Genomic DNA, 25178 nt, shown 5'->3' with positions numbered 1-25178 from the left:
TTATTTCCTGTTGGGGAAGATGGAGAAAGTATGCTTATGCATAGTGGAATAGTGACCACACCACTATTAGACTTTTTTTCCTTATAAAACTGTGGTCTCATTAAAGCAGTTCTAGGTATACAGGTTGTTTTTCTTTTCTAGCTCTGCAGAAGCGTCTTGTAATCTATCATTTGCAATGCCTCCTCATGCAGTAGATCAGTATTCTTGCTCTTGATCAGCCAGTTAGTGATCAACCCCCCCATGGATCTATCATGTAGAAAGCACATTGGAAGTGGTGCCACAATCATCCCTTTTCTAAAATGATTCAGCCTTAGTTACATTTGTGTCCTCCTCATCTGTCACCTTCTTATGTTAACGCTGGTCCATAACTCAGAAGTGTTATTTTTATGAAGACTTCTGAAAGATCCCTTCCTTTAGTTCTTCTGTGCCTCGAATAAAACATTAGCTAGCATAACCTCCATCTTATTATGGCTCTAACTTCAGACCAGGGCTCCCAGGTTTGGGTGGCTGGGCAATCAGTTGCCTGGTGTTATGGTGTTGAAATGCTAATGAAGCCCTCTGGCTCTAGGGTCCTGGCAAGGTCAGTATTGAGCTGACTTTCAGTGCAATAGAGCTCTGAGGGACCCAGACATAACCACCTCAGAGGCAGAGTGGATCCTTGTACTCTTTCTCCCTTTTTGCCCCATCCTGACCTGCCACCCCACTGCTCCACTGTCCCAGGATACAATGTAGACTCTAAATCCTCTTATAATGTACCGCACCTCTAACTCAGATCCTTTTGGGTGCATTATGCTCCAAAAGGGACCTTATTGCCTCTTCATCCACCTCTTTCACAAATCAAAGCTCAATCCTTCTTAATTTGAACTGACCTCAGATTAGTGTCAGGGTAAAGCAAATCTGATTCCTAGCTTTAAATTATGAATAACATCCCTTTATATTTTTTTAAATAACGCTCCTTTAAAGCATTCACATTTTTGTATTTAAATTTTTTAACTTCTTTTCTAAGATTTTGTTTGTTTGCTTATTTATTTATTTATTTATTTATTTATTTATGAGAGAGAGAGAGAGAGAGAGAGAGAGAGAGGAGAGGGGGGGAAGGGAATAGGGAGAGGGAGAGAGAGGATCTCCAGTACACTCCCTGCTGAGCACTGAACCTCATGCAGGGCTCCATCTCGTTACCCTGAGATCATGACGGGAGCCAAAACCAAGAGATAGATGCTTAACCAACTGAACCACCCAAGCATCCCTATACATATTTTAAACTTGTTTTTTAAATAGAAATTACATCTGGCTCCAAAACAAAAACAAATGCAAGTATAAAATGATATACAGTCCTTGTCTGTCATTTTCTGGGTCTTCCCAGCCTCTGCCCCACAGAAACCACTTTTCTTAATGTCTATGTCCATCCAGTTTCCTTAGGTTTATGTAAGCAAATATAAATATAGATACTAGTTCCCCCAGCTTTATACTCAAGAAGTAAAATATTATATGCAATGTTTTGATCCTTGCTTTAAAAAATAATAAAAATCCTGTATATCTTCTCATATTTTAATAAGACGTAACTGAATATCCTTTAGAATTTCATGTTATTCTAGTAAATGAATGACCCACCGAATTGATTGAACATTGTGTATTGTTTCCAAAACTTTCTATTCCAAACAATACTATAAAAAATAGCCTTGAATATGTGTCATATGTGTTACTTTCTGGACACTGAGAATTTCTTAAAAGACAGGTCTGCTGACTCCTCATCCTACCACTGCTACTTTTCTGAAACCATACTAAGTAATTTAGTATCCCACTTAGGAAGATTAAAAATATACCGGATTTAGAAAGTATATAATGTTCGAATTAACCAACACTTCATCTAATAACTCTGCAGGTTTTCAAAACTCTAACACTATTTTCTGAGCCTTTTGCCTGATTCTTTCCTTTCCAGGTTTACATCCAATTCCTTAAACCTCTTCTCCATACCTACCCTCCCTCCTTTATCATCTTTGTCCAATTTAGTAGCCATTAAAATACTTCTTATTTATTGATGACTTGTTGCATACCAGATACATATTACCCACCTCACTCCTCCCAAGAACTCAGTGAAATAAGAATCGATGAGGAAACTAAAGCTCAGAGAGGTTGAGTAACTTGCCGAAGGCTGTGACATGACAAAGTAGGGACAGAATTGATCCTTACCTCTCTCTGATTCTAGGGCCCATGTCCCCCTTGCCACCTTCCCTGCTAGGCTCCCTCTCTTGAAACCTAGGATATCATGAGATAATAAATCAAGCACAAGGGAAACTCAAAGAATCCTCATCCTTCTGTGTGTGTGTGTGTGTGTGTGTGTGTGTGTGTTCTTTGGTTCAAACATCTGTTTCTTGTTTGTGCCTTTGTTTTTTACTACAAATACCCCTATAAGCTACATGGAGACAGACACCAGTCTGCTTAACATTGTTTATTTGGAGCATAGAAATAATATATTCTTGTTAGTTTCTCAGGCTTATCATCCCCCCCCCAAAAAAAAACGTCTATTTAATCAGAATTTGGTATTAATATCCTCCATAGCTTAGCAATTACTTTAACAAATTGGATGACTCCTGTCAATAGACTTGCACTCAATTGAATAGAGCTTCCATGTGGAATGAATATTGCACACAGGGTCTATAGTGTAGATCTGTTCGGCTTACTTACTGGTAAATCTTAAGCTTGAACATAACATGTTGCCTTTCTAAATGTGAAGCTAATAACTTCCCCCACCCTGAACCATTTGGGGCTACAAAAGCCTAAACTTTCGAAAAAAATTCCAAAACATCAGAATGTTCTCTGAACTAACCTTTTCTCTGCATACTTTTGGTTCCTGGGCCAGTAGTGAGAAGAATTCATCCTAGGCATCAGTGTGTGCCCAACCAGCAAAGTTTCAGTTGTTAAGGTCCCTTGGCTTGGCTGTTGGTTTGCATGTGGAGTTCGTAATAAATCTGCTTGGAAATATTCCATCCAACCATTTTTCTGGTCTTGCTCTTTACTGGAGAGAAACTAGGACCCATCTTTCCATATGTTAGCTTTAAGAATGATCAGTTAAGCATCCTGACACCTAAAGGTGTAAGGCCAGTATCCCAATGGGTGTTATCAAAGGGCTGCTGGCATGACTGACCCCCCAACTTATCTGCTCATGCATCACTTCAACTAATCCAGCCAACAGCAATTTGGAGCCTAAAGGTGTTGGGGCTATTTTTAGCAGCAAGGATAGGAGGTGGACAAGATTTTCCTTCATATACCCTTAACTCTTTTCTCTTTCTCTTCACTCTCTTTTTACATGTACTCTCTAAAATTGCCTTATTAGATATAATCTATCATGTTATATCAATGTGTGTTGCTCCTGGCCATTGCAAGGGAGAGGGACTCTACACTCTAACACATTCAGAAATTGGGGGCCGGGGGTAAGTAGATTCTTACAAGGTTTCCACAAGTGTGGAATACACTAGTGTGCACTGGGGAATCTAAGAACCAGGTACCCTAAAAAACAAATTGCGGGACACGTTTTCTGAAGCATCTCACAGATTGGGCCATTTCAGAACATGGAAGAGCTAGAGCGAAAGCTCTGTGATACACGAACTGGAATGGAAGTTTCTCAAAAGCATGGGTCGGCTTCAGAGGGTGACATTGTTCTGCTCTCTCACTGTCCAGGTACCTGATGTACGCCTTGTGGCTGGTGTCCACTCTTACTTTCAGCTCTGGCCTGAGCCCACTCCCCTTTGTTTGCCTTCCTCGGTCCCCAGGAAAGCAGTTTTTCATGAGACCTGTAGGACTTTCTTCTGCTCTAGGTGGCAACTTCTGAGAAACCACTGACTGTTAATTGGGCATCTTACCTGGGTTTAACCCTATAACAGAAATGCCTCTGAAAGAGCATCCCCTCTCTTAACCTCACAAGCCCCAGGGCAAATCTTAAGAGCTTCCTACTGTTCATCTTTCTCCCCAAGTTCTCAACCTCTGCTCTTCTAAGATAAACCAGCTCCTCAGTCTAAACCCTGTTCTCTTGAACAACCTGTTCCCCACTGTATCATCCCAACAGCAACCTTTGGGCTTTTTTTATCCAATGTTTTATCATTTTGATAAGCAATCTATGTGGTTTTTATTTTTAGATACTAGCATTCAATTTTACTGTGGAGAAATCTGGGACCACCCTGAATTCCACCCCTTTGAAAATGATTATCTTTTCTGTCAGTATTTCCAAAGGAATCTCTATCTTTAAGATTTAAAAACTTAGCCAAGATCTGTAAATTCCAATCATCAGTATTTTCAGAAAGATGACATGCCTCTTTGCTTTTAGGGCTTTTCTGTTCCATATGAGAGGGGTCTTTTGATCTGGCTGATGGATGACAAATGCATCTACGTGTTCCAATCCGGTATTAGAAGTTCACCAGCTCTGGGTGTTGCTTTTAACCCAGTCTTCTTCTGTGGAGTAAAAGATAACAATGCTGGTCTTGAGGGCTGGATGCTGCTCCATTTTCTGAGATTTTATTTGGGGTCCTGTACTGGGGCAAGGCCAACCGTGGCAGCTCATCCCCCTTCTGCCTCTGGTATGACCCTGTCGTAATATTTAGGTCTTTCCCAGTGTAGGTTTCTCCTTGACCTTCCCCAGAGTGCTCATTCACCCCTGAGTCCACTTGTGCAACCAAGAGTGGATTAAGGAAAATTCACAGGTTTTTGTAAAATCAGTGTCTTCCGCCAGTATTGCTCCTGGTTCTGGAGAAGAATTGAAAAGTTTTACTTGCTTCCTATAGCACCGAGCCTGTTTCTTCCCCCTAGCCACTACTTTTTGAGGTCTATCCAAATATGTTGTTTTCCCTTTTATTATGTGTGCTGGCCACTAGTGACTTTGGGATAATATTTATATTGCCTTATTTTGTTTTTTTTTTTTTTTTTTACTCTTTTATTTGAGGATTGGAGGAGAAATGTCCTGGAAGTCTTCTCCCTCATTACTTAATAGCAACTACATACCTCAGTTATAATCTAGGTGTCAGCAATATTTTCAAAAGGACCATCACTTCATCCCCTTCACAAGGCAGAAGGGGACTCACGTGAAGTGAATGGCCACAGCTTGTTTCATATCCTCTGGATTGGGCTCACTGGTCAGAGACACTCAGGTGACCACTCCAAGAATCTCTTCTGAGGAGTCTTCAGATCACGGTCAAGGTGAAGCAACGGAGAGCTCCAGCTACCTGATGGCTGTTTTAACTCTGGAGCCTGGGTGGTGTCTGACCTCTGAAAACCTGTGAATTCCCTGAGAGCCGCCCTATTTTAAGCCTTTAACAGTCAATTAGGTTATACATAGACTAGCAGAAGACTAGATACTGGATGGGAAAATGAGCCAGGAGGAGAGGACCCCTGGAGCTGACCTGTGAGAAAGGCAGTTCCCTCTCTTCGAGGTCAAAGTCATTTGGCCACTGAAAAATCCCCTCGAAGTATTTAAGTTCCTGATTCCTTCCTCAGTGCTCCATTTAACTTTAAACTTCTTTCTTAACTGCTCAGATGCCAGCCAGTCTTTTTTTTTTCCAGCCAGTCTTTTAATATTAATTTTAGCACAATAAGGATCCCTGGGTGGCGCAGCGGTTTGGCGCCTGCCTTTGGCCCGGGGCATGATCCTGGAGACCCGGGATCGAGTCCCACGTCGGGCTCCCGGTGCATGGAGCCTGCTTCTCCCTTTGCCTGTGTCTCTGCCTCTCTCTCTCTCACTGTGTGCCTATCATAAATAAATAAAAAAAAATTTAAAAAATTTTTATAAAAAAATTTTAGCACAATACTGCATCCTTATTATCTAATTTACAAGGAAAAAAATCTTTACAGTAAGAGTCACCATGTCTATAAGAGGGGCTATTGCTTCTGTTCCGGAAGAGAAATTTCTGTAAAACCTGGTTAGGCGCAACCTACCATGATTTACCCTATTGTAATAACTTCCTGTGATCAAGCAGCAGAAATTGGTAAATTTTTAAGCTGCTTACCAAAGAAAAAATGGAAATATTGCCCAATGCAGCGACATTGTCAATGTAGTAACATTTGCGCTAGATCAAAGAAGATACGGCAACTTGTAACATAAATAAATATTTTGGTTCACAACGACTGACTTACCCTTAAATAAAGTATAAAATGCATATGAAGTCATTCAATATACCAAATTTGATCAAAATTTTTAATTCTTAAAATAATTGTGCAATCCATACTGGTAAAAGCATTAAAATGAAATTGCAATTTACTTGAGAAAAGAAAATTAAAAAGAAAGTCAAATCTAAAAATCAAGCACAAATACACGGGAGTCTAATAACCAAATACATACAGATGCTTCCTGATTTACTTTCAATTGTGCTTTCACACATTAACATTTTTTAAAAACTAGAAAAGAAGATGGGGTAAATGTTATAATTCAGTCTGCTCTCTGGGCAAGGGATATCTTGCTTCATATAATCTGCTAAAATTATGTCGAAGCCAGGCCAAATAAAACCCTTTTTTTAAGGACTGGATTTCCACAATATGCATCTGCCACTAAAGCCTCCTTCTTTGTTTGCCTTGATGAAAATTATTTCTGAGTATTACGGGTTCACATGCTAATACCACCTCTTTGTGCATATATTTTTTATTTTCAAAACAAAATGAAAATTAACTTATGTAACAAGAATTAACTCCAAACATCGGAGGAATGAATTATGCCTCAGGAGCAGAAATCTAGCTACTTGTTTTTACAAATATATCTGGAAATATATATTTTCCAGATTGTGCTTTAGAGGAAGCACAATCATGATAGTTATGACAAGGCTCTAACTCCCAGAGCACCACCTAGAGCACCAGCAACATATGAGATTCAAGGAAAACAGAAAAGGTCTAAAAGTTGGAGACTTGAACTGCCATATTAACCACTAGCGAAGAGACAAGAAACATATTTCTCTTCCGTTTAAATTGCCGCCAAAGAAAAAAAAGATTGTACTTTATTCTGTGTGGCATAGCAAAGGTAGCAAAAACACTTAGAACAGCCAAAATGATAGATACTATCAGAAAAAAGTAACTGAAGGTGAGACATCTGGCTACAGAAAAAAATCTGAACAGAAAACCATATGAGGTTTTTCTTTCCCCAAAATAAGAAGTGGTGTTGTAGAAGCAGTAGTTAGTATTTATTGCAGCAGTCTGCATCCCTCTGCAGCTGCACCACTGCCTGCCACAAAACAGGTGCCACTGTTTCAGCCAGTGGCACGCTCCTGGCCATCAAGCATGTGTTTTTCCAGGGGTGGCAGCAGGACTGTTGAAGCACAGGAAAAGATGCTTGCCACATAGCACCACTCTTTTCTTGATTTTCTTACAATTCTCAGAACCATCACGTAGCTCATCTGATTTTCAAGAGCGACCTGTGTGGTGATATCATTGCCTCAACCAAGCAACTCAAAATCCGTCCAAAATAATTGCGAGGCAGATAAACACCGCGGGTATCCAAAGTGTGTTGAGCATTCATCCCCTTTGTTCCAGAATGAAATTTGCTCCACTATTTTAAGTGGAGAAAGAATCCTGCATTGATACCAAAAGAGCCTCTTGTAGTGGTTGCTTTTCAAATCCTACAGTATTTTCTATTTTTCTTCCCGGTTGTCACCTGAAAGAAATTGACATACCCATATACCTTTAGTTACTGAGGATTTAGACAGTAGCTTCTCCAAGATCCCATTCTTCTCCCTGCTTTCCAGAATATTAGACACACACACACACACACACACACACACACACACACGTGACTTTCTCCTCAGCCATTTCTTCAAAAGTAAATTCATGTGGAAGGAGGATAAATTAATTTACAAAATACATTTCAGTCATGCATGTTACTGAATTAAAGGAGATTTTCTAGACCTGATAGAGCAGTTTAATAGGCAGGAAACCTCACTCCTTTGTAGAAAGAGGCTGCCTTTGATTCCTCTGAAGCCTGGAGTCCTTAATCCTCCTGGGGAGAAATTAATTGCTCTCTGGCTGAGTGGCGTGCAAGCAGATGAGGTTTCTAGATCATCTGCTAGATCCCTATCTGCCTGCGGGGAGCTCATGCTTTCTTCACTATCTCTGAGTGATTAGCTAATGGACCTACTGCGCAGATTATTACAAGGTGAGGTAGTATCTTAGCTCAGATGGGCTATTACAAAAATACTGGTGGCTTTGAAACAACAGAAATTCTCTTTCACAGTTCTGGAGGTTGGGAAGTCCAAGGGCAAGGTGCTGGCAGATTCGGGGTCTGGTGAGAACACATTTGCTGGTTGTCTTCTCGCTGCATCCTCCCATGGCAGAGTGATGAGGGAGTGCTCTGAGGGCTCTTTCATAAGGGCACTAATCCCTTCCATGGGGGCTCCACCCTCATGACCCCAACAGCTCCTGAAGACCACTCTCCTGGCACCATCACACTGAGGATTACATATCAACATTTGAATTTGGGAGACACAATCATTCAGTTTATGGCAGATGGCCCGTGCCACTCAACCCCACAAATGATATTCCACTAATCCCCCAAGCATCTGCCCCCTCCTATTTTCTTGCTTTCTTCTTCATTCTTATTTTCTAAACTATAATTATTTTTAAAAGATTTTATTATTTATTATTATTTATTTATTTATTTATTTATTTATTATTTAAGAGAGAGAGAGAGAGAGAGCATGAGAGTAGGGGGGGCGGAGAGAGAAGGAAAAGCAGCCTCCCTGCTGAGCAGGGAGTCTGAACCAGGGCTCAATCTCGGAACCCTGAGATCAGGACCTGAGCCCAAAGCAGTTGCTTCACAGACTGAGCTACCCAGGTGCCCATAAGCTATGATTATTTTTTCTTAATCATATTCTTTTCCATTTTTCCATACTGTCACCCCAGATCTCCTTTCTTGGGTCAATGAAACCTGTTAGTAAAACCTACAAAAAATGCTGAGCTTTATGGAGGTCTGAGGACCAAAGAGCCTGCTGAGCTCTGAACTACTAAGAAACCATGGTTAATTACCTGTGCCGACACGATTTTGAAATGGAAAACCTAAGGCAGAAAATAGAAAGGTGCTGGTGTGCTCCTTAAAATCTCAATAAACTTGATGTCGAACAGCAGTCCGTGTTGCATGGAAAATTCGAATGGTCCCCACAGAAGATCAATGAATAACCACATGGCCTGAATTCTCAAGGTCACTTCAGGCTTCCAGCTCATGCTTCTCTAACTTGCATCAGTTTAGGAATTGCCTCTCTGCCCCTGAGCTGTACTGCAATCACCCAAACAAGACTTGTCTTTCCTTAGTTTTCACCTCTAACCCCTCCTTCAAGGCGTTGGTGAACCTGATAAACTAAACTTCAGTGAAGGCGTCAGACCCAGAAGTTTTATTACATTGCATTGAGGCTAGAAACTTAATACACAATATTGGCAACCACCATTCTTCAAAAGCAGCTAGGGGTTTTGCAGCTCAGGCTCCCCGCTGTCCCCTGTTGTTCACTTTCTTGTTTTTCCTATTTCCCTGACCCCTCTTTCTTAAGGGCGATGAAGAATGAGAACAGTCTCTTTTCTTATTCAGAATGGTTTGACTGTGATCCAAGCCCTTCTATTTAACTATTACCTTCCTTTGTATATATGCAGAGGTTCTTTTTTCAAAGTCTCCTCGCCTATTCTTTGGAGAGTGGAAGAAGTTAGTGGGAGGAATGGCCAGTGGGGAGGAGGTGGTTTTATTTTATATTATTATTAATGGCCATTGTATTACCGGAAACAAGCTGCTGATAAATGGCATACACTCAGGAGAGTTCGGAGGATCCCAGTAGGAGTACAGGAACTGAATTGTTCCATATTGATGTGATACTCAGGTTGTCTGGTCCTCCTGTCTGTTTTCAGTGACTGATAACCAGAGCTCCTTAAAAAACAAGAGTGCTAGAAAATGGCTTTCTTCTACCAGACCTGGGACTTGAAAGTTTTCCGGTTCTTTCCTGAATTAAAATATTACAAGGACACCCATGCAAACCAATGTTCCTTACATGTTTTCCTGACTGTTCTGACCCTATGACACTAGATAGGTCTCTAAGGAAAAAGATGACCAAAATGGATAGATACTCTGATCAACAAAGTAGGTGTCATATGCTCAGAAAGAGAAGAAACATCAAAGTCAGGTCTTACTCTTTCCAAGATTCCTTACTCTTTCCAACTTTAAGTTGCATAAAACAAACAAACAAAAACAAAAGTTTCTAGTTCAAGAAGCCGCATGTGTCCCAGGAATTGGGATAGTTACCAACCTCAGTAAATGCAGATCGTCCTTGGACAGCATTAAGAAACACTGCAGGCTGTGAGAGCTATTACAGTAGGGGAGGAGGAAGGAGGATGGTGGAGAGAGGAAGGGTTTCAAGCCATAGGTATTTTTCTGAAAACAAAAGAAATGCTATCATCACACTGAGACAGGACACTGAAAGTTAGTGATTGCACCCAAACATGGAAATGAGCGTATGAACTATTTAAGCAAACGTATAGCATCCTATGGCCGATCTTAAAATTTTGCTTATTTAGGGAAAGTGCAAAGGTGCTATTCAAATATCTAACATCTGGATCCCTGGCACCAGAATCCTGGAAGTTCTTTACTATGTCAGGCATTAACCTGTTAGTTGCTGGATCACAAAGACAGCCAGGGATCGCTGAGGGGTATCTGGAACCCTTAGAGAGCTTTAGCTAGTTCACTCTTTTAGCAGTCGGTGGTTAAATTGTACACAGCAACTGACTGGTGGTGGGCCCACCACCAGCTGGCCCAGACTGTCAGCTGGGAAGAGTGGCGTGTTCCCCTGCCCAGAACCACCTGTAAGCAAGAACTCTCCCACTCTTTTCCTCTCTTTCCTTTCTTCCTTTTTTCTGTTCTCTGTTCCCTTTTATTTCCATCTCTTTTCTTCCCTTTCACCATGTTGTGGCCTTTCACCATGTTGTGGCCTTCAGGTTGGCTCAGCACAGTGTTTTTACATGACACATATAATTACTGTTCATCAAATTAAAAACCCATATTGAGCACTACTGGTAGTGCTTTCTTTGGCAAGGCAGAGAAAAAAATGCAAGTGCTCCCTAAGATAAACAGACTTAGAAAGTCTGAATAAATTGGGCACCGCTGTGAGAACCGCAGTTTTGTTCATGGAGGGAGGCCAGGAGGACCGGGGAGCTCCTAGCCCTGCCCAGTTTGATTGCTCTTGTTCCCTTGGGAGATCTCCATGCTTGGCAGAGCCCTCACACTCCCCTCCACCCAAACTGACCAGGAGGGCTACGGCATGAGCCGCATCAAAAGCTCTGGATGTTGCTGTGCTCTCAATCTGGTCACTCTCACATCCAACTGTACTGGCCTCATTTCCTCACCACAGAGATAGCATCACTTGGTAGCAACGTTCATCTTTTCCTTCAACGATATTTGGTGTATTACATATCTAATCTTTAAAATAGGCCTATGTTAATATAGCACTTAAAAGAAACTAAGCCAGTGAAAAAGAAAGCAAGGCCGTTGTCCTAAACTAAAGGGCACCTTTCCTCTGTAATGCTCTTTGGTTGCTCTTCAAAGGAATACAAGTCTTAAGAAGAGCACTCTCAAGTTTTGATGCTGCAGACAAATTCCTGTGTCTGTGAGTCTGACATTAAAAGGAGAGGGTGAATGTGGCATAGATGAAACAGGTACTTTTGCGAGCTTGTCACTATTTTTGTAAGCTTGAAACTTGTTTTTAACCTTGCTACGAAGTTGATTAGAGAGCCTGCAGGAAGCACCAGGAACAGTTAGTGATCTATGAGAAGTGAAATGTATTATAAAGACAGAAGCACCTTTTGGTTTTGAAAATACTGTTTACAGGATTGTTTTTCATCAGGGAGCATTCAGAGCAGAGGCCTTGCTGCTAGAGAGCCCTGGGTCCTGTACAAACTCCGACAGTTACTGTAGGATCCAAGGAAGATTCTCAGCCTCCCCCGCCTTCCTCAGTTTTCTCATCTGTTAATAGAGATGAGTCTTCTCTGTTGTTGGGTTATTGTGAGGATTAAAGAAAAACGTATTGGAATGCCTGGGTGGCTCAGCGGTTTGGCACCTGCCTTCGGCCCAGGGCGTGATCCTGGAGACCTGGGATCGAGTCCCACATCGGGCTCCCTGCATGGAGCCTGCTTCTCTCTCTCTGCCTGTGTCTCTGCCTCTCTGTGTGTGTCTCTGGTGAACAAATAAAATCTTTAAAATAAATAAATAAATAAATAAAGAGAAACATATGACAAGTTCGTAGTAGGATTTCTGGTATATCATCAAAACTCAAGTCATTGGCTTCAATTTAATTACATTTATCAAAAGGGGAAAAGAGAAATGCTCAAATAAAGACCCCATTGTAGAATAGGTAAATAGGACACCTGGAGGGGCTCAGTTGGTTAAGCATCTGACTCTTGATTTTGGCTTAGGTCATGATCTCAGGGTCATGGGATCGAGCCTGATGTTGGCTCTGAGCTCAGCACTGTACCAAGTCTGGTTGGGATTCTTTCTCTCCCTCCTGCTCCCCCTGCTTGCTCTGTCTCTCTCCTTCTCTCAAATAAATAAATAAAATCTTTTTAAAAAGAAAAAAAAAAATAAGTGAGTCACAACTGGTGGCCAACAGCAGCTGCCTCAGGGATCAGTCAATACCGGAAAGAAGTCAACCCATTGTTGCAGATGTTAAGTCACTTTTAATATATTTAAACACACATAAAAGATTTTCATTATCACTGTATCAACTTGATCCTTTGAGGTGCAATATCTCCTTGCATCTCTCTTGCCACATTACTCTTTCTTTCGGTGTGAGTTCTACTATTTGTTGACTCAAGCCCTCCTTTCTTGGCACTGGCTCTTCCTGAACGTGGTGCCTCTTCATTTGTGTGCATGTGGTAGTGGAGATTCACATAGATGGTTTGCTGTTCCTGCTTGTGCAATCACCTTGAGTGAAGAGCCCAAGTTCAGTGGAACGAGGGAGTAGCTGAGTGGGTGGGAAGGGAGCTTTCCTGGCTCATATTTGCCAAGGATGGCCCCTCCCTCCTGGACACTGAAGTGGCTGGAGCTTTGCAGCTTCATCATTACTCTCTCCAGCCCTGTTGTGCAGAAGTCCCACCACCTGGCTATACATGCCTTGTTCATCCAAGTACTACCCCTGAGCCCCTTCCTGCCCTCATATTCTCCATCTCTGAGTGTAGAGCACTCTGGGTGAGCTCTCAGTCTTCTGGCCCTTCTTGTCCCCTCTTTGGGCTTCTGTTTCGTCTTTGAGCTGATCTTTCTTTAAATGTCTTCTTGGGGTACCTGGATCACTCAGTTGGTTGAACATCCAACTCTTGATTTCATCTCAGGTCATAATATTGGGGTCCTGGGATCAAGCCCTGCATTGGGCTTGGTTCTCAGCCAGGAGTCTGCTTAAGATTCGCTCTCTCCTTCTCCCTCTGCCACTCCCTGCTCATGTGTGCATGGTCTCTTTCTTTTCTCTCTCAAAAATAAATAAATAATCTTTTCTAAAAAATAAAATAAATCTGTCTTTTAGGCATTCCTTGTGACTTCTAGTCCACTGGGAGTTTACTTTGTAGTTTTCTAATATGTTTATGGTTGCTTGATTATTATCATAACTTTTCTTTTTCCAGCATTTTTAGAGATTTGGGGTGAGCAGAATTTACTACAGCAGGTAGTCAGCCTGCCATCTTGACTGGGAACTTTTAATCATGTATCTGAGGGGGCAAAACATTAATAGGACTTTTAATTATTATGAAGCATCAATATCAGAAAAATATCTAATGAGTCATCTTAAAGGAATCATTTAAAGTTTAGGTTTACATAATGCCAAAAAACTGAAAAATTCAACCAGTCAAAAGTATTGATGGTATGTGTATGCCACTGTAGAGTTTGCATCTAGTAACAATAAATAAGACAGATGTCCTAAAGAAGCTAATTGTATAGGTTTTTCACTTTCTCAACTATATTACAAGGAAAACAATGTTTATATATAATAAATACTTTCCCCTATCTCAAAGGATTTAAAAACACTAAAGAAAGAGCTTTGAGAAATGTGTTGAGTGCTTTAAATGACACATAGTTTATTTTTTTTTTAAATTTTTATTTATTTATGATAGTCACAGAGAGAGAGAGAGAGAGAGAGAGAGAGGCAGAGAGAGAAGCAGGCTCCATGCACCGGGAGCCCGACGTGGGACTCGATCCAGGGTCTCCAGGATCGCGCCCTGGGCCAAAGGCAGGCGCCAAACCGCTGCGCCACCCAGGGATCCCGACACATAGTTTATTATTTGGAATTTTAAAAGTCATATACTCTTCAGTCTGAAATCTTACTGTATAATTGTAGCAATAGCATTGTATAAATGTTAACAGAATATAAGCTGGAATCAAAGTCACCTAAAGCTGGATCAATATTGTTTTTACTTAAAGTGCTTTCCATTTAGTGAAAAAAAAAAAAAAGCAAATCTAAACTGGTGTCGAAAGATATCCATGGGATGGAGATTAATTAATTTTTGATAAATGAGGTAGAGGTAATTTCTATAACTTTTTATAACTAGGTCAGAACAACTTGTGCATATCTCTCACTTTTCAGAGAACACACTGGTTCTCTGAAATATACCTAGCATGTATCTCTCTATAACACCATTAAAATAAATTTTGGGGTAAGGGTCAACCATCAAGAAACATATACATTTACCAAAGTTTTGTTTTGGTCACACCAGCAAATTGATGGAAGTCACTTGAACATCTTGATTCAACAAAGAATGCTAAAGGAAAAGATCAGTTTGCAATAATGGTAGTACATTTAATAGCATATTCTTCAAATATGAAATTAGCCTTTCCTTCAAATGAACCAATCATGTGAAAATTCTTTGGGAATTGTTTTGAAAGGGCAAGAAAATTAACCTTTTCATAGTCTGTGAATGAACAGAAAAAAAGAGAAATTGGTATCTATTATGCATATAACCCAATAATGTAGGATTTTCTCAAACTCGACAAAATAACCCATATAACTTTTGTTTTCAAATTTTCACATTTCAGTAACTTAAAATGATTTAAACAGTCAACATTGATTTTATTCATATAGGTATATCTCTTCATAGAAGAAAAATCACCAAACTTTCTTTTGGCTAAAATAATTGAACTGCTTTTATTTAAACTTTTGGTTATTCTATTCAAGTATGTATCGCAAATGTTTCAGACTTCGTTGATCAATGCATTGAATTATAATTCATCTAAAATTTTGGCAACTGTCTGCTTTAGATAGTTTTGTGGACAACTCAATCACATTTCTGATATGGTCACAACAGCAGCCTAGAAAATTTGGTTTTAATACATTGCTATGTTCTTTCTAATAATCAAAAATTGGCTTTTCTTTTAAGTTGCTAAATAGAACTGAGTTTACTGCTAGATGAAATAAATTTTCATTACCTCAAAATATCTCACCTGACACCAGTTATAGAATTTTCTTTTTATCCATTGTTTCTCAAGGCATTGTTTCTCCCATTGTGGACTGTGGACCATATACATCAGAATGGGCTCGCACTTTTAATACCTTAATAATGCTGCCACACCTCTTGTCCCCCACCCCAGTTCCATCACCACAATAGCCCCCTTGCTGAATCAGAACGGCTGGCTTTAGGACCATGTATCTCCATTTTTAATAACTTGTTCAGGAGATTCTTATGCACCTTGACAATAGACAAAAAAATTAACTCAAATCAGCCCTTCTTTAAGTGGCAAATACTATTTTATATTTTATAAAGTTAAGAACAGATTGTTTTGAGCAGTGTTAGAAACTAATTTTCCTTAAAGAAGCCCTGGATGGAATAGGGATAGGAGGGTGGAGATATCAAGGAAAAGCACATTCTGTAAACCAGTTAGTTGGTCTGAACCATTCCATACCGTCTTGTTGTAGACACCCAGGCTGGCCTGCCATGCTGCTCTAGCTGGCATTTGGCCATGGACTTGTGTAGAATCATAGAAGACTCCTAGATAGCACACATTCTCCCATCCCACTAGGAATCCCACCCCATCCTCCTGTAAGGAGTAAGTATCTTAGGATAAGTCCTAGCAAGTCAAATGCATACCTTAAATTTGTTTTCAGCTGTAACTAACAATACCTTTGGATACAACCACCTTCCTTCCTGGACCAGAGTTTGAAAGTATTTACACAGGGAAACATACCAAGAGGAGGCATAGGGACCTTTGAAGACAAACTGTCAGCTTAGTTTGGCTTAGAGCTAAGGCTGCCTACAGCATGCTTCTTCTTTCCTAAGAAGACAGTTCTGCCCTGAACAACATTTGGGGATAATGAAATTTTCCTGAAACATCTTGAAAAATTAATAACAACAAATTAAAAAAGGAAAATATACCATAAAAGTGGGTGAGACTGAAGTGCCAACTGTTGTAGAGGAAATAGTGGCATGAAAAAAGTCTCCTCTTATCCACTCCTTTCCTATATTTTACCAAATATTTGATATCACCCACATACCAAGGATGCTGACCATCAAAGAGCTTAAATTATGGTTCCTTATCTTCACTCTGATTTGGATCTGTGATGACCTAGTTAGCAAGGGATACGATAGCCCTTAAATAAGCTGTTGTCCCACATTGTACCTGCATAGGTCGCACTAACCCAGTTAAAATGATGTCCATGATCTGAGTCTCTTCAAAAGCCTTCTAGTTAATTAAAACTTATCTTAAACAAAGATAGATCTTAAGCCAAAATAAAAGCACCTATTTTTTTTTTATTTCTTAGAGGCACCTGCACAGCACAGAGGTGAAAATTTGAAGCTTCCTCAAATTTTGGTGAAACCAAATGACAGTGGTGTACAATATTTGATCACACCACAGACACAAACACACACACACATATTAGTGGAATTTGTATGTACCACCTGCTGTCTGTTCATACCCACATGGTTTAATGAGCAATAGGAAGGTGAGTGAGTTTGCAATGGAGCTAAATGGATAAAAGCAGTAAAAGATGGGATGAGGAAGGTAGGCAGGGGCCAAACGCGATAGGTCACAATCATATGTTGGGGCTTCTACCTAAATGTGAAGGTGATCTGGTCAGATTTGGCATTTGGGAAGGATTGTTCTAGAAACCGTATAAATAGAATTATAAATAGGACTATTGCAGTAGTCCAAGCAGGAGCTTGGACTAGAGAAATGGCAGTAGAGATGGGACCAGAGGATGGACCTGATAGATAGATTAGAAAATGATGGATTAGCTCTGTGGGAGGGCCATGATTTTTATTTTGAACACACTCAATTGGAAGAGTCTTTGAGATGTCAAATAGGCAGCAGTTACAAGGGTCTGGATATTGGAGGAGCCTCAGTTCTCTTTCTATATTGCTTACACAACAGCCTGTTTTTTGGGACCAATGCTTTTCCCAGTTTCTACATTTCTGTGTGATAGACTTTTATCTAGATCTGCCCTGGCAATTACGGTAGCCACTAGCTACAGGGAGCTGCTGAAATTGAAATTAATTAAATAAAACTTACAATTCAGCTCCTCAATTATAAAAGCCATATTTTATATGTTCAATAGTCACCTGGATCTAGTGATTACAGTACATGACAACACAGATACTAAACATTTCCTTCACTCCTGGACAGTGTTGATCTAATGACCTGCTGGTACCTCAGCTACATCTCCAAAACTGAACTAACATTTTCTGCAATATCATACCACTTACATTCTATATGGTGTTAGTTATTTCTACACCTGAAGCCTTGGGTATTGTGAGTTCTATGAAAGCAAGCACCCTGCCCTACTCATTCTCAAGCCCCCTCACACCCAACAGAAAGCCTTTGTAGTATGTGTTTATTAGCAAGCACTGGTTGGACACAGGAGTGAGTAACTGTGTAAGCCAATATCTAAAATTCTGTTTCAAAAAGGTATAGAAAAATAGCCACTTGTGTAATCTCTTAGATTTTATGCTTATGATATAGCTACTAAACACTGAAGATGTGGAGAAATAGAACCTGGTTTATAAGACAGCATCAGTATGAGGGTTTATCATACATAATTATAAGATAATCAGAGCAGAGGCAGGAGAGGTGGAAAGTAGAAGGCGTTCTCTCCCGTTGCCTTCTGCCCCTACTGCACTCAGTTTTAGCCAGAGCAGCCTTCAGTGGGCAACACCTGCCACCCGTTGCCACTTCAGGAGGCAGCAGGAGCAATAGCGTCTGTTGCTTTAACATCTCTACTTCTCTCTTTCATGTGTCCTTCCCCTAAAGGGTCAGAACTGCTGGCCAGGAAATCATAGTTGTGGTGAGAGTTCTGTCCCCACAGAGTCTTCCTGGTGCTGGTCAGTGTCACGACAGGGACTTCCCTCAGAATCCTAATCAACACTCAACCTCCATATGCTCTTCACAGTGTTGCTTCAAAGGATGCCCTCATCACATATGGGGATGGGACAATTGAAATAGGAATTAATTATTGGTGTAAGGCCTGGGAGGAATGAAAATGGAATAGGACCAGAGAGGCAAAGTTTGAGTAGAAACACACCCCTTCTTCCGTCTTCTAGCTACATGATAGGGTCTGATATAATTGTCCTGTTTATGCACTAGGGAGAGGTAACTGTAAGTGGGGAATCATTATTTTGGACACAGAGACCCATTGGAGAAGAGTGTACTCCTGGACAGTAACAAATCCTCATTAAGCACCAAGCATGGGTTAGGTGTCATACTAGACCCTAGGGATCCAGCAGAGACAAGGTGGATGTGTCTCTGCCCTCCTGCTTGTCCTGTAAGAGGAGCGAGTCAGTGGCACCTATACTGCCCTGATAAGCACTAAGGTCGGAAGAGCACAGGTTCTGGATCTGGGAGACTTATGTACTCCTGGAGAGTCTGAGGAGAAGGCTTCCTATTGGATCTGATGCCTAAGATGAACCCCAAGAGTAGGCGTCCCCTATGCCAGTGAGGGAAGAGGAGAGAGGCCCGTGAGAGGGGCTCGGAGGAGAACAGAAGAGCAGGTGCAGAGGTCTGGACATAAGTGAGAGCTTGGCAGTGCCAAAGCACAGCTATCTATAACTTAAGAGTATTAGCCAAAGAAATGTGAGAAGTCATGTTACTGAAAAGACAAACCCTGCATACTGTTCCCTGTCCCCTCGAAATGGAAAAGCGCTCACCTTTTTCTTACCCCTTTTTCTTACTCTATCCCATGTTTCTGTCTCCTCTCTAGAAATTCAGATCTGCTGTCAGGCTACGACATGGGGGCTGGGCAGGGTGGCCAGCTGTCTATGCTCTGGAGCCAGGCTGGCTGCATTTCCTTCCCATCTGAAGCCCTCAGTATCTGACAGACTTTGGGCAAGTTAATAATTTGCTTGTTTCCTCACCTACAAATGAGAACAATAATGCTACTGACCTTCTACAGCTTCTGAGGAATTACATAAATACTTCCATAAGCAGAGCTTTTAGTGCCAGCCTCCCTAGAAAGCACTCAACGAAGGTTATCTGTTGTTCTTGTTAGGAGCTGGAAAGACTCTTGTTTGCTAATGTGGAAACTAGCATTCAGCCTACATTTCCATGGGAAAGAACTTACAAACTTTTCTGTGCCCCAACCCACTGAGAGTCGGGGCTAGGAAGAAGATTATAAAATTCAGTGAGTTTTCTATGTGTTCCACAAGATGACATGTTTCCTACAATAAGGGATTGCCCGAGATTTGGAAAAAAATTTCAGGTACCTATCAGAAAATTATTGCTATATGTCAAAGGATTTGGAGGAAAAACCTGTCTTGTTGCACCCCATGATTCATTTCTTTGAAGATTAAAAAAGTTAGCCTCCATTGTTATCAAAAACATAATGGCAGGACTTGTGCATTCTTTTTTAAATCGTGGCGCAGTTAAAAAAAAAAAACAAGCCTATGTATTGCTGTTCTTCTACTTGGATAATTCTACCAGTAGGTTGTTTCTCCCTCTCCCCACATTATATCTATTGGTTCTCGTTCTCCCTGTTTTGCAACGAAGACACTGAGACTCAGAGATTATTAGGTAATTTAACCAAAGTTATGCAACTCGTAAGAGACATAGCCAAAATTGAACCCTGAGCCTTTTGACTACAGCGTTTGAATTTGTACTCTGATATTTGAGCCTTAGAAAAATTTCATTCCTGTAAAGTGCTTGGAACCCCTTGAGGCATGCAGAACATGCTCAATAAAGTTTAGGTGATACCTTGGAATTGCCCATCTACTTTGAGTTCTGCAGAATGTTAATAACGTTATAGGGAAAAAGTAATTTAAGTATGTTTAGGAAATCCTGGGTTAAGCAAAGTTAAATTCATTGTTTACTGTAAGGTCTAATACACTACTGGCCATTATGAATATCAAAAATGAGAGTAGAGTTTTTTTTGTGGCAATTTCCAAATCATATTTGACCACAGAATTTTTTTTTTTTTATCCCAAAGTAGTTCAGCAGGACCAATGTTCCCAAGGAACTGATTCTGGAAGAAATGCCGTATGAGATAAATGCGGAATGATATAATATTTACAATTCAAATTCACCAGTAAAAAATATTTTGTGTTTGTAACAGAAGTTATTTTACTGTACAAAGCAGAAACACATAAAAAGGAACTTGAAGTCATTGTTCTAAATCTTAATTTGCTTGAGATGGGGAAGCTGAGTGAGAACGGCTTTGCAAAAATATGTCACCAGTCAAGTAGGAAGTGGGCATTCTTGCAGCTTCTGACAGCTTCAGCCACTTTGTTGTTCAGAGCCGGAGCTGCAAGACACCTTATCTCGGAAAGCACACACACATGCACATACAACCCCAAGAGTGTGAGAGAGATGATGAAGACAGCTGGGGATTTTGGTGCCACTCTTTTACATATACAGTTTGAGGTTCAAAAGTTTGAAGTAAAGCAATTACAAAGTTTGAAAAACTTGTGGGGGGGGAATGGTTTTGCATTCTAAATGATTCCCTAATTCTATGACACCCAGCAGCTTGAGCATTCTGAGTGGTAGTGAATCTAATTAGCCCATAGTTATTAAATGGGACAATGTAGTTGTGGTTAATGTCAAGAGATTCCATTTGGGGCCCAACTCTATCAACTTAGGGTGATGTTCGGCAAGTAATTTCTTTGGCCACCTTCCCATTGGCAAAATGAGAGGGGTGGACTAAACCATTCCTCAGGGGCCTTCCAGCTCTACAGATGTGTGAAATTAAAGGAAGAGGTGGGTTATCAACCTCTTCTGGCTGTTAATTCCCAGAAAATAGAAACTTCTCTGGATAGCAGGGGCATAGTAATAAGAAGGCAGCAACAGAACAATGAGCTCTGGAGGTTAGCCACAGCCCCAGGAAGCCAGAGAGGTGACTAGGCCCTAGCCTGCAGGCTGCTGTGTAATGTTACTAAATTGGGGGTGATGGTTCTCAAGTAGTACGTGTGGGCCATGAATGTCTAGAAATAATGACAGCTGTCAAAAAGTTCTATTCCAGTGTTGCCAGAGCAAAATTCCTGAGACAGAGTCCACATTTTTCAATGTCAGATATCTAATATATATGAGAATGGCGACAACTGCCTTCCCCCAGGGATGCCTAATGCCTAATTGAAATTGTAACCACTCAGTCTGCCTACACCACCTCAGTAAAAATGGGCTTGGGAGGCCAAACCAAATGACTAGCTCGTGAAATGACTTAAATCAGAAAATCAAGAAATTGTGTTGCTATTTTTATTTTACTTTTAACAAATGCCTCATTTCTGAAAAACTCCGATGTTTCTGTCTTTGTTTCTCTTCCCACCATTTATGATTGCCTGGGGAGATAAGCAGCATTTATCTTTTGAAAGATAGGCACTTTTAAAGTAAAGCCACTTGTGATAATTGGAGCCAAAGGGAGACTAATCATGTGATCCTCTAAAGTAGTGAGTTCTGTGATTTACAAGTATGGATTTTGTGGATGATGTTGAGTATAGGTGAAGCACCGTGCCTTTCAAATCATGCTATTCTTAGGTAGATATAAAAATGACTTGGGATTCTCTGCATACAAGATGACAGCTGCGAGGAGGCTGCTGTGGGGCAGCAGAATGAGCTGTGGTGTAAGGGATGCTGCATTACTGTATTTAGTGAGAGCTGGTCTGTGCTCTGCACCTGCCTTTGGAGCACATAACCCCTGGATCTCACTCATATATAAAACAAACTGTTTGGTTCTCTGAAAGGCCACTGGCCATCTGGGACACACTATTCCTCAAGGGACACAACTGTCCTGCCTCGTGCAGGAATTTTTGCCTCCTGAAATCTAGCCACTGAAAAGCCAGTAACACTCGCTAGCTGGCGCAGCAACCAAAAACAACCCCCCAGTTCTCACCCCCAATTCCCAATGCTGGTACTGCCCACCCCCACTTGGAACCATGAGCAGATGCACCCTGAGATTCCTCTTTGCCCAGCATCCTATAACAGACTGGCCAGGAGGAACAGTGGACAGTCACGAGTCTGCAGTTTTAAACCTCTTAGAAGCATCCTACGGCAAGAAAGCTGCACAAAAGGGTGCTCTAACAGTTGAGCTCATTATGAATTATAGAGCAGCAATTCCATATACTTTCACAGCCAGCTTTTGTCATTCTTCTCTTTTAATCTCCAGAAGAAGGCAGGGATTTTTTTCCTGCTGAGGTCAAAAGAAGTCCCCAGCTAGTTCCAGCCATCGAGCACCCCCACACACCAGCCTGTCAGCCATTCTCATCTCTAAACAGTTGGATTCAGTGTAGCCCAGCCTATCTCAGGCTCATCAATCAACTGCAGTCTTCTCCGAACCCCATGGAATGGATGCCTAGGCCACAGGCTGTTGAGGTACTCCATGCTCCACCACCTGGGGCCTTTCTTTGATGTTTTCTTGGATTCTCCGTAAAGGCTGAACAGTCAGTGTAGAGTCTGCCTGCGTGAATCTCCTCCCTGTTCTCTTTTCCCACATCAGGTCTCCCTCCCTTCTCCCAGCTCAGAGATTTGACCATCAACAATTCCCCTCCCTCTCTGGAAGTTACTGATCAATGTTGCTCACCCCCAGAATCATCTCGCACACACGTGCACACACGCACACACACGGATGAGCACGCAAACACAGAGCCATGACTTTGGGGAAATCTTAAGGTACTCCTCTTCATAAAAACAAAACAAAACACCTGGGGAAATCGTTTCTGTGTGAGGGGGGAAGAGTTCTGTGTATGTTTGCCTTAGCGTATGGTTGTTGATTTTCTGTTTTGCCTAGTCTTTCCTTAGCTTCTGCTTTCATCCTAGAGAGTAGCGTGTATTTTCTTTTTCAGTTATTTCACCATTCAGATGCTGGAAAAACTTGCAAAGGAAGATGGATGTTTAGCCTTTATTGTTTTAGGGTAAATGAGATCGGGAGATACAAAGAGATAGAGGGTACTATTTTTGGTTTCGTGGAATGGTAGAGAGAAGATAAGGCTCGAATAAGAAAAGTGAGATTCTAGTCCCTCATCATGATTTTAAGCTTTGTGTCCTTTAATGAATCACTCAAGTTATATGGGCCTCAGATTTCTTATCTTTGATCAGAATGGGGGATATTTTTTAAAGTTCTCTTATCTGATGTCATCCTAAGTCTAAGTGATTCTCTTATTATGTGTTGCTAAGTACTATGTAGAAACAGGAAGATGGTCTCATAAAGAATTAACAGGCTTATTTGTGCCAAACTATATGAAGGGCCCTGGAACAGTAAATTCATAAGAACTTTCAGTCCTACAGTTTTATGGTTTTGTACTTAGGAACAGATTCTTAGTCCTTGGCCATTTGCCCCATAAGTGGTATGTGGTAGGAGGTCAAAGGCATTCTACGGTCTTGATGAATCCCCTTTGCCTGGTCCCATCCGCTTTCTGGATAGAAAACTGGTCATCGGCATTCTACAAGCAGGATGTTAAAGGTTTCTCTTGCTCACTATGTCTTCCTTTCGCCAATCTTTTCAATCTGCCACATCTCCCAAGTTGTCTTCTGATTTTTCCGATCGCCTGCATCACCCTCCGCTCCTACTTATCACTTCCCCATCCAGCCAATTACTAATGAGTAGTGCTCTGGCATCTTCAGTGAGGCTTTTCCCATTTCATAATCACTGGGTTTTCTTACTTCAGCTCTGGTTGATCATAAAAGGTTGGGTTCTTGGGGAAAAAGCAAGTCATAACCAGAAGGAACTCTCAGAGAATAAAGTACTAACTGGAAGTGTCAGCTCGTATCTGATACGGTATTATGGAGGGTCAAAATAAACAAGTTGTGTGTTTAGACTGAGGAAAGGGAGGTTGTGATAATGTTACACTTTGGGCAACAAGTTGTACCCCTTAGTAGTACAATGACTACTGAAAGTTACTGGTTTCTTCACAGTTTTCTACATTTTTATGTTGACCTTTGAATATGACAGAGTATAACACCATTTATTCTACACCTATGATCCTTAAACTTTAGTGTATGTCAGAATGACCTGGATGACTGGGCCCCACCCCAGTCTCTACCTCAGTACGTCTGGAATGGGGCCTGAGAATTAAGATTTCTTTTTTTTTTAAGATTTTTTATTTATTTATTCAGAGAGAGAGAGAGAGAGAGAGAGAGAGAGGCAGAGACACAGGCAGAGGGAGAAGCAGGCTCCATGCAGGGAGCCGGACGTGGGACTCCATCCCGAGTCTCCAGGATCACACCCCCGGCTGCAGGTGGCGCTAAACTGCTGCGCCACTGGGGCTGACCAAGAATTTAAATTTCTAATAAGTTCTCTAGTGATGCTGGTGCTATTGGTACTGGGCCCATAATTCAAAAGCTACAGTCCTGTACTACGGAAGATAATGGATAAATGCTATCTTCAGGTTATTGTTTAAAATTATTTAAAACAATCTACCTAAAACATCTTTTTGTACTTTAAACCTTTTTACCAGGCTCAGTAATGTCAGCATTAGCTGACTTGAGTTTCCCAATTTATTTCATTTAAATGAGAAGAAAAAAAAAATCTGTTTCTCAAAATGTGGTCTGTAGGCCACATGCATCAGAATTCCCTCAGATTCTAAGCAAGAAAACAGACCTCTGAACCCCTTCCAAAAGCACCTGAATCAGAATCTCTAAGGATGGGTTTCTAGAACCTATTTGTTAAATAAGCACCTGTGTGATCTTTATGCACCCTAAATTGTAAAAACTACTACCATAGATCTAAGTTCAATAATCAGCCCTATAACAAATGTCTAAACAGTTGAATTCTGACAATTTAATAAGATCCTAA

General features: G+C 41.0%; 1 protein-coding gene across 2 annotated transcripts in view; it reads left to right on the top strand.

Annotated features, from left to right (window-relative positions):
- Window positions 1-25178, top strand: part of FYB1 (FYN binding protein 1) — a 148312-nt gene that overhangs the window by 56986 nt on the left and 66148 nt on the right. The window lies entirely within an intron of this gene.

This window comes from Nyctereutes procyonoides, unplaced genomic scaffold (assembly GCF_905146905.1).
Source record: "Nyctereutes procyonoides isolate TBG_1078 unplaced genomic scaffold, NYPRO_anot_genome, whole genome shotgun sequence".
Taxonomy (NCBI): Eukaryota; Metazoa; Chordata; class Mammalia; order Carnivora; family Canidae; genus Nyctereutes; species Nyctereutes procyonoides.
The sequence above is the reverse complement of the archived record's forward strand: the minus strand, read 5'-3'. Positions and strand labels throughout refer to the sequence as shown.